Source organism: Miniopterus natalensis, chromosome 10 (assembly GCF_054644295.1).
Source record: "Miniopterus natalensis isolate mMinNat1 chromosome 10, mMinNat1.hap1, whole genome shotgun sequence".
Lineage (NCBI taxonomy): Eukaryota > Metazoa > Chordata > Mammalia > Chiroptera > Miniopteridae > Miniopterus > Miniopterus natalensis.
Genome location: NC_142090.1, coordinates 1,634,426 through 1,645,180, shown reverse-complemented (window position 1 = coordinate 1,645,180; position 10,755 = coordinate 1,634,426).

Here is a 10,755-nt window from a genome sequence, read left to right as displayed (position 1 = left end):
TCTGTCCAAGGCCCCTGCCAGCAGGAAGGTCTGTCTGCCCACTGCCAGGGCCACACACTGCCTCCTGCAGCCGGTCCCCCCGCATCCCCAGGAAAGGAACTTGAACCCACAGCCTTGGACCCACACACGCTTCCTCTCCAGCTCTTCACAACCGGCCACAGCCACGGAGCCTGCTCTAGAGCCACTTGTCTGGAACCTTCCTGAACAGAGAGTTGCATGGATGGCCCGGGCGTGTCCCTCCCTGTCCGTCTGCTGGAGCCTGGACGGAGCTGGCTCGGGCTGTCAGGACCAGGGCAGGTGGGTGAAGGGTGCCCACCTGGACAGGGACTCCCCACCCCCTCTGGGACTGCCCAGCATGGCTCCCTCCAGTTTACTGACCACCCAGACCAGTGGGACCCTCTGCCCCCAGGGCCGGAATCAGCAGAGATGGTCCAGATCAGCCCTCTCAGTGGGGACCCCGAGCAGCCATGGGGATCTGGCCCGTGGGTGCCGGGCTGATGGGAGAGCATCCACCAGGGGCACCAGGCTCCGTGAGGAGGCTCGTAAGGGGAAGCAAGGGTGACCATGGCATGCTGAGGGCCATTTTGGGTCCTTGCTGATGGCCAAGGTCATGGGCTGGTGCCCAGGCCAGATGGAGTGGGGGAGAGGGGGGAGTGATTTTCTAGGGGTTCTGGGCATCCTTGGCTCCTGCCACACGGAGGGAAGACAGTGGGTGCTGGTCTCTCGGAAGCAGAGAAGGAACCAGTCAGAGTGAGGAGCGGTGGCCCCTTGGGCTCCAGGGTGGCACTGGTCTGAGGGGGAGGGGCAGGCTGGGGTGCGGGCCCCAGAGGGCAGGTTTGGTCCAGCAGGGCCAGCACCAGGGGTCCTCTGGCAGGTCCTCGGCCCTGCCTGGTACAGCTGTGAGCTGGGCACAGGGCCGGGGAGAGGATGTGGCCCCGAGGTGCCCTGGGCTGCGCTTGCTGCCCAGCCTGGTGTCGGTTCATCTGCTGCTCCACTCAGGCGTCCACGGGAGAGCATGAGACCAGGGAGCACCCAGCGCCTGTGTGCAGCAGGACCGCGTCCCGGACCAGCCCAGGTTCCCGGAATCCCCAGCTCAGCCTGGTGCCCGCCTGGGAGCCCCCCCAGCACCTCCCTGCGACCTGCAGACTGTTTCAGGCCCTGGCAGGGGGGCTGCTCTGAGCTCTCCGGGCCCACGAGGCAGGCGCTGGGTATGCGTGGGGCCCCCCTCAGCCCAGTGCCAGTTTCGGGAGTACCAAGACAAAGGTGGGCTCCTTGAGGAGGCTCCCCCACAGAGCCTGAGCTAACGGCATGTCACCCACGTCCCCGAGCTCCGTGGCTGGTTAGGGGGGTAGCCGGGGGTCCTTGCCTCTCTCTCCTCTGGACCAGCTGCCTGGAGGGAGTCCCAGCCCCCAGGGGCAGAGAGGGGCCAGCTCCCCGGCCCAGCAGAACATTGCAGGTGAGAAGGTGACCCGCACGGAAGGCAGCTTCCAGGCCAGGCCAGGAGGGGTGAGTCCTCCGTGTCTGACCTCCCCACGGAGCTGGGGGGCGGGGGGGTGCGGCTTGATGAGAAAAGATCATTTTAAATTTCTGCCCCAGGTCACAGAACAAGTTAACAGAGTCACACTAGCGACCCAGGCCTCGGATTTCTAGTCCGGCGTTAATTTAAATGTTAATCTGAAATCTGCTCTCCAGTCACTGGAGTTTCGGGTTTATTAGAGCAGGCGGAGGACTGGGGCCTCCTGGGGAGGCTGGCAGGTCACGTTGCCAGCCAGAGGGCACGCCCTCCTCCCAGCCGGGCACCAACCTCGCCAACACCCAGCCTGTCTGCCTCCTTCCCCTCTCTCGCTGTCTCTCTGAATCTCTCTCTGCCTCTCTGTCTCTCTGTCTCTCTCTGTCTCTCTCTCCATCTCTCTCTGTCTCTCTGTCTCTCTCTGCCTTTCTGTCTCTCTGTCTCTCTGTCTCTCTCCATCTCTCTCTGTCTCTCTCCGTCTCTCTCCGTCTCTCTCTGTCTCTCTCTGTCTCTCTGTCTCTCTCTCTCTCTCTCTCCGTCTCTCTCTGTCTCTCTGTCTCTCTCTCTGTCTCTCTCTCTCCGTCTCTCCGTCTCTCTCTCCATCTCTCTCTGTCTCTCTGTCCCTCTGTCTCTCCATCTCTCTGTCTCTCTGTCTCTCTGTCTCTCTCTCTCCATCTCTCTCTGTCTCTCTGTCTCTCTGAGATGTGGAAATGGGGAGCAGATGGTGGTGGAAGTCACAGAAGGTTCCAAGGTCCCCGGAGGCCGTCTCGAAGGGGCTCACAAGGGCAGGTTGTACGTGCGCCTCTTCCCGGCCCTGCTGTTAGTGACGTCACACAGGTGGCCTGAGCCCACCGCGGTACACGCATTCACACAAATCTGCGAATCGGGCACCCTCCACCGCCCCCCGCTTGGCGCAGGCCGGAGAGGCAGGTGAACAGCACCAGTGTTTGAGCACCGCTGTCCTCGGGGGGCTGCGCGGTCTCGGGCGGCCAGGGAGGAAGGCGTCCCCTCAGACCCTCCAGGGAGGCAGCAGGTGACGGGGGTCAGCGAGCTCACGGACGTGAACAGGAGCCTGTGGGCGCAGAGACCTCGTGTGATCATCAGTCCTCCGGCCACAAGCACAGGTGACCACCCGACTCACCTAGGGAGCTGCTGAGACACAGAGCCAGGTCCCGGCCTTGGTTCCCGATCAGTGGTCTGGGGCCGTGTGCCTGGCCACGGGCAGCCTTCTTGGGTCCCTTCAGGACTGGGTGACGCAGGAGCAGCCTGGAGCCTCAGACGAGGCGTGAGTGCCATTGCAGCATTTCGAGGAAGGTGAGACTTGATGAGATCTGTGTTTTTCAAAGATCATTTAGGCTACAGTTTGGGGAAGGGGCTAGAAGGGACAGGGTGCATGTAGGTAAGCCTGCTGACAGGCTACTGCAGCCGTCCCAGCAAGAGATGGCTGTGGCTTGGAAGAGCAGACGTGGGAAGTTCGTGAATTCAAGAGCTCTTGGGGCGATACCATCGACAGGATTGGTGATGTTTGGATACGCCGGTGGGGGCAGACTCTGCATCCCAACCACCAGTTATTTCTCTCTCTCTCTCTCTCTCTTTTTTTTTAAAAAAAATATTTTTATTGATTTCAGAGAGAGGAAGGGAGACAGAGAGACACAGAAACATCAATGATGAGAGTCATGGATCGGCCGCCTCCTGCACGCCCCCGACCGGGGATCAAGCCTGCAACCCAGGCCTGCGCCCTGACCTGGAATCGAACCCTGACCTCCCGGTTCATGGGTCGACACTCCACCACTGAGCCACACGGCTGGGCCCAACTACCACTTCCGTTCCACTTCCTCAGCTGCCACCCTCATCCAGTTGCTGGCAGCTACGTGTGCCTGAAAACTGGCTCCTTCCCAGGTCAACCCGACCACAGTCGTTCAACACTCAGTGTTGCCAGCCGTTGGTCTGTGATGGGCGTGGGCTGCCGTTCTGGCTAAAGAGACTTGACCAGAGGGCTTTCCTCCCTGACACAGAGCTGGCCGTAGGGACGGCCGGGCCAATGCTCATTCCTGCCGCCGCACAGCGCCACCTGCAGGAGGCAGTCACCCTGGCACCCCAAGGAGCCCCCTAAGGCTCAAGCCCCGAGCAGAGGGCCAGGGAGATGGGGGGCCTGGGTCTCAGGCGACGGTGCCTTCTCACAGGTGCTTTGACCCGTTTTCCCACTGTTGGGGCCATTCTGAGTCCCCGAGGACGTCACTGGCTTCCGGGGCCTGTATTGTCTCCCGCGTTGGGTTCGTTTCCCCAGGCTTCTGCCGTGAGGACGGTGGATGGGGCGGCTACCACGGCAGGGGCGGGTTTCCTCACGGTTCTGCGGGCCAGGAGCCCAGATCAAGGAGCGGGCAGGCTGGCTGCGTCCCGGGCCTCGCTCCGTGCTGTGCCCCGCGGGTCTCTGTCTTCTCCCTGGTTCCTCACACGGCCGGTCCTCCCTGTGGGCACACGTCTGTGTCCAAATTTCCTCTTCGCATAAGGACAGGAGTCAGATTGCATTGTGAGTTATTGATTATAGTTCATTGGTTATTGACTACAACCTTCATCATCATTAGGGTTAGGGTCCCCAAAGACCTCATTTTAGTGTAATTACCTATTTAAAGACCTGTCCCTAGTATGGTTACGAAGGGGTAGGACTCCCCATGTGAATTAGGGGGGGACACAGTTTATTTCCACGTGTCAGCACATCCACAGGTCAGCAACCTCGGCGTTGGTTAACTCCACCCCTCTCGACGCCCAGCTCCGGCTGTCCTTCTGTCTGTCCTCGCACAGTCATGAGATGCCACCCGTGGTTCTAAGCTCCGACTCCTCAGGCTCCTACATCCACAGTCGCAGGTGAGTGTTTGCTCACCTGGCCACTCCTACTCGCAGGGGACAGTCTCAGGCGCCAGGCCCCTGGCGGGCTTCCTCCCGCTCTCATGGCCAGAACCGGGGGACCGCCTGGCCCCCCAGTCGCCGGCAGGGAAACAAAATCGCTATGTTTAGCTTAGAGCAGTTGCGACTCCCCCTCTGGGGCTAGAAAGGGCACAACCTGTCTTAGGACACAGGCGGCCGCTCCATCGCCGGGCCAAGTCGGGGTTCTGTTAGTGAGGATGTGCTGGCCGCCACCCCAGGAAATGTCCTGCTCGGGGCTGATCTCAATACTGGGCAGGGATTCAGGGAGGCAGCAGGTGGGGGGGCTGGAAGGCGGAGGCCCACCAGCTGGTGCAAAGACAAAGCTCGGCCCGGAGGCTCTGCAAATACCCAAATCCCGCCGACCGTGCCTCCCCCTCCCCGACCCATCACCACGGCAACCCATCCGCACCAGCGGCTCCCCATCGAGTTTTAACCCAAATTACATTTTCCAGGTCTAACATCGGAGTCGCTGTGAGAGGAAGAACATGTTTCAACAACCTGGAGGTGCTCTGGACGGGAGGCCAGGAGGAGAGACGGAGCGCAGAAAAGAAAAAGCTTGTAAATGAGAGTTTTTATTTTTAATTGTCACCAAAGGATATTTTTTTCATGGCTTTTCAGAGAGAGTAGAAGGGGGGGAGAGAGAGAGAGAGAGAAACATTGATGTGGCGAGAGAGACACATCGATGGGTTGCCTCCTGCACGTGCCCCAACCGGGGCCGGGGGTTGAGTCTGTGACCAAGGTCTGTGCCCTTGGCCAGAATCGAACCCGGGACCCTTCAGTTTGAAGGCCGACGCTCTAACCACTGAGCAACTGGCCAGGGCTGAATGATCATTTCTAATCGTACAGGCAAAGCCTGGTCACTCAGCGCCCGAACCACAGGCGTTTTCCTTCCGTATCCTTTCAGGAAGGAGGCACAACCTCAGGGCTTGGTGGGGGTGACACTGTTTCGGGGAGTATTCTGTTTACCTCCAGTCTCCCTCCGCCGTCCCCGCGTTCGAGATAATCATGGCCTTTCGCCCCCGAGGGAGGAGATAATTGGCCTCAGCAAAGGCTGTTGACTTTGTGGGAAATGTGGGTGAATGCCCAGCTGAAGATTCCTGGTACTCACAGAAAGAAAGAAAAAAAAGGGTCCCCTCCGGTCGGCCTTCAGGTAACGGGAAACCCAGCGCGGCCTTTAAACCTCACGTGGCATCTCTGGCATCTCTTTTTGTTCAGGCCATTCTCGCCCGGTCATTCTGAGCGTTTTTATTCTGGGTTTTATGAAGTACTAGCTTTCCCCTCTGCAGGACTTGATAACGCTGGGAAAAGTCTGGGAACCGCGTGAAGAAGGTGGGCTTCACCCGCCTGTCTCCACAAGGCACAGGGCAGGGAGAGTTATCCGTTCAGGCCGCCGTGATTTTAAAAATTTATTGATCTTAGAGACAGAGGAAGGGATGGAGGGGAAGAGCGAGAGAGGGACATCAATTTGTTTTTCCACTTAGTGATGCATTTGATGGGCGGATTTTTTTTTTTTTTTTTTGTAATCCTCGCCTGAGGATATTTTTCCCATTGCTTTTTTGAGAAGGAGGGAGGAAGGGAGGGGGAGAGAGAGTTGCCTCCGGCACATGCCCCAGCTGGGGCTGGGAGCGAACCTGCAACCCAGGTGCATGCCCTTGACCAGGAATCAAACCCGAGACCGGCCGGGGTGCCGGCCGGCGCTCTAACCACTGAACCGCGCCAACCAGGGCAGGTCGATTCTTGTAGGTACCCTGACGGGGGGAGGGGGGGTCGAACCCGCAACCTTTGACCTATCGAGACAACGACACTCTAGCCATGGGGTCACCTGCCCGAATGCTTCGGCCTCCTGATGAACTAGGATCTCATCCATGGTTACACAGCAGACAGGCCCTAGCTGAGGCGCACACTCCGGAAAAGCCGGGAGGGACGGACAGGACACCGGGTGGAAAGGCCAGAGCCCAGGTGCGGAGCGGACGGCAAGACAGGAGGCCGGGGCTGCCAAGGACGATCTCGGGCCATTGCTGGGCAGGGACCATGGGGCCCCAGGGAGCCTCTTTGTCACGGGAGGAAGGCCTGGCGGGGAGGAGAGGTCCCTTAGTCTCTTTAGGGAGGGAGGTGATGGGACGCCCTTACCCCAGCAGGCACCCTACAAGTCACCCTCCTTCGGGGAGCGCGACCAGAAGCCAGGAGACCCGCACCATGGCCCAATTCCGAATGAACTTGTTAAAGCATTTTTAGTGTAAATGAAAACATAAGGTCAGTTCCCTGCAGCGACGGCTGTCGTTAAATCAATAGCCGGAGTGGCCGGTCACAGCGACGGCTGACACGCCCCCTGGAAGGTCCTGGAGTGCCCTCCACAGAGGCTGGGGCGAGGGCCAGGGGACGCAGGGCTGGGGGCGGGAGGCAGAGCTGCGGGCCTGCCCATCCGGGCCCCTCGTGAGCGGCGGGGAGCGGGCGCCGTTTGCAGGCACCTGGGGAAGCATCATCAAGGGACGAGTCTGGCCCTGGCCGGTGTGGCTCAGTGGTTAGAGCCTGAGTACCGAGGGGTTGCAGGTTCAATCCCTGGCCCCAGTCGGGGTGCCTGTGGGAGGCAAGAATCTATGTGTCTCTCTTACACTGATGTGTCTCTGTCTCTGTCTCTGTCTCTGTCTCTGTCTCTGTCTCTCTTCAGCTCTTTCTAAAAATCAATGGAAAGAATATTTTCAGGCAAGGATTAACAAAAAAAAAATTTTTTTTACACACGCGCCTCCTCCGTAACACCCCTCTGGCTCTCACCCCTCGGCGCCCCGCTCAGCGTCCCCCCTCTCCCGGGCTCACACAGTCCTCATGGGCTCCCAGCCCCACCTTCCCTTCTCCGCCCCGTTCCCAGCCCTCGGCCCCACACAGGACACCCGCAGGACCCTCCACAGCCCCCCCAGCCCCGTGCCCTCCCCATCCCAGAGCCAGGCAGGCGGGAGGGTCAGAGAAGAGGCCTCTAACTGCCCCCCCGGGGGGGGGCTTGGACCAGCGAGACCCGAGGGCCAGGCAGGTGCAGACGCCAGCCACCGAGCTAGAGTCAACGCTGGGTGCAGAGCCGCTGAAGCTCCTGCCCCGGGATTGCGGCCTCTCGTTCCCTGCACTGTCCCCACCACGACAGTGCCCATCACCTGGGTACCGGTAACCACACCGCGATCCTGACAAGATGAGACGGCGCCCTTCCCGCCCTCTGTTCGCTAAACCACCAAGTCCCGGGTGGATTCTACCATCCAAAGGGCTAATTCACAGCCAGGAAACCTGGGGGGGGGGGGGATTTGCGTTTATTCAGGCCGGTTGTAACTGACACTCAGTAACTAGTAGCCCCAAAAGTGCTCAAGGGGAGATGAGGCAGCCTGACCCCCATAACCAGTGCCCCCAAAATGGGGCTCAGAGGGGTGAAATAGGCCGCAGACCCCAGACCCGGCGGCGGGGGGAGACAGAGGGGACTCAGCCCCACCGGCTCCCAGCAGCTCCCACGTCCTTTGGACGCTGAGCCTGGGCTATTGGGGGCCGAGTGGGACCCCAGAGGGCTTGCGTTTGCTGCCCTGGGGTGGGCGGCCTGCCCAGCGGGTGTCCCCAGTGGGGAGGGGGCCGCCCCGCCTGACCCCGGGTGCACACTCACCTCCGCAGAACACGTCAGGGTCCCCGGCAGGCACCGGCCGCACCAGCAGCGCCAGCAGGACCCAGGGCAGGAGCAGGGACCCCATCCCTCCCCCGGGCTTCCTCCTCAAGGAGTGTCAGCCGGGCCTGGCTGCGGCCTTGTGGCCGTCGCCGTCGCCGGGGAGACCAGTGCTCACCCTGGAGGGGCTGCACCTGCGCCGTCCAGGTGCCGGAAGCTGCCTCCTCCCGCGGGGCACCCCCGGCTCCTCCCCCGCCCCGCCCGCCCCGGGCCCCAACCCCGTCCCGCCCCAGCTCTCCAGCTTCCATCCTGTCCACGGCCCTCTCCCGTTCACAGCCCCACCCGCGTCCTTGCGTCCAACCCTTATCTCCTGCCTGGCCTGCCCCGTCCGCTGTGGCGGGTGGGCCTTGGCGTGGGGCGGGGTAGCCACAGCCCATGAGAGCTACAGCGGGCTCGGGGCACAGAGCCCTGAGTGCAGACCCTCGCCTGTGGGTCCTGTCTTCCACCTTGACCTTGACCTTGACCTTGACCTCCACAGGGCTGCAACAAGCCAGAGAATGTCCTTCAGAGAAGCTCCTCCTGGTGGGGGTCACTCCCCCACCCCCACCCCGCGGGTCTCCATTCCAGGCTCCCGCCCTGCCCCTCCCCAGCCCACTCTCCACGTGCCCTGTACCCCGTCATTACCAGTCCCTGCCCATCTAGCCCCCCTCCCCCCTCCCCCCATAAGCTAAGCACCGTGAACAGCTGATGAATGAATGATCACATTTACATTTGGACAGGACGGCGCCCTAAAAAGTCAGCAGGGCATACTTTTCCCCAAGTGAGGCTCCTGGAAACCCCAGTATGAAAAGCAGCTGAGCACCCAGCTCCTCTGGGTTCCCACCTCTACCGGCACCAGCACCGTCCCCTCCAGGGCCACCCGCCCCACCCCAAGGTGCCTGCAGGGCAGAGTTTGAGTCAGGGAAGGATGAGTATTTTAGTACAGCGGGAAAATGCTTTTTCAATTTCTTCCAAATAATCTGAACCAGCTCCTCCCTACCCTCCTGCTGGCCATTGCTTGAGTGCCCAGAGCTATGAACCAGTGTCTTGTTTGGTTTTCAGGGCTGTGTGAGCCCCAAAGCGATGCTGGCCCAGTGGAGAGGGGAGAGAACTTAGAGGGAAATGGGGGCAGGGACGGGAGGGAGGGAGGGGAGGGGGAGGGAGAGGCGGGCGGTCTGGTCATGTATAAGACTGGGGGTATCCATCCCCAGGGAAACGTGGGTGCCACCGGCGGCATTTGGGCATTTGGCCCTTGAGCCGGCCCTGTAGGTCGGTATCTCTAGAGAGAGCTGGAGCACTAGGGGCAGGCTGGGTGGACTCGGAGGAGGAGGAGGAGGGTGAAGCTCAGGGGATCCGAGGAAGAAGAATGGGGATGTGGGGGCAGAGAGGGGCCCTGACACCAGGGCCTGTGGGTTGACGGGGGGGGGGGGGGTGAGAAGGGTGTAGTTGTGGCACCCAGGCCTCTGTGCTACCCGTCGATGCTCCTCCTTGCCCTCTCCCAGCCCTGGAGGCCTCAGTTGTGTGTCAGCTCCGGGCCCAGGATCGCAGGGAAGCCAGATGAAGCCACGCCAAGGCTGCCGTCAGGACCATGTGCGATGACCAACGTGGACTTCCTGGGAGCATGGTCACACCGGGGGCACGTCCCTCACTGAGTCTGCACAGGTTTTACCTTGTGATTCTTCCCTAAAGGTGCCCCCCAGCCGTCCATCATTGGGGGTGCCCCGTCCCAGCGGAGGCCCCCTGCCTGGAGCCCTTGGGTGGTTGGCGCCCTGAGGGGTGAGCGAGCTCGCATTATCCGGGAGGCTGGGTGCACATTGTCACTGTGAGCAATGACAGTTTAAATGTACTTCACTCTGAAGGCAGACTGATTTAAAAACCTGACGCATCAGCTTTATAGAAAAACTCACTAGGTGTATAAAGTATCCCCATGAAAGAAACATTTTAAAGGAGTCATGTGGCCCTGTCCGGTGTGTCTCAGTCCTTAGAACGTCGGCCGGTGGACTGAAGGGTCTCGGGTTCAATTCCAGTCAAGGGCATGTACTTCGGTCGCAGGCTCGATCCCTGGCCCCGGACAGGAGTGTGTGCAGGAGGCAACCAATCGACGCGTCTCTCACATCAGTGTCTCTCTCTCTCCCTTCCATTCTCTCTGAAAAGCAAAGGAAAAAATATCCTCAGGTGAGGATTTAAAAAAGTAAATAAAGAAAAATAAAGGAGTCATATGATTTATAATCCTGAATTCAAACTCCTCCTAAAAACAAATATATTTCAGTAAACAACCTCAGAGGGGGAAAAATTACAAAATCACAATCCCTGATGAGAAAAAGTGTTTTGCAAGAAACAAGTTATCACTGGGTGGTGAACATTCCTTGATCTCAGGGCTTTGGGGCTTTGGTATTAAGGTTCCATCAACCCCAATATGGGAAGTAAGATGTGACTATTAATTTGAATTCTGACCAATTTTCTGGCCCCTTACAGACTCAAAGAACAATAGCAGTTCTCAGGGGGGGTCTGGGGACAGGGGACAGTTGGAGCCTCTGCAGAATGCAGAAGCTTGGGTCTCACTTTCCTCCCCAAGGGGACAGGCCAGGTGATTTCAACAATATTCACCCTCATTTCCCTTTGGGAAGTATGGCTAGGTCCCCGGGCTGTT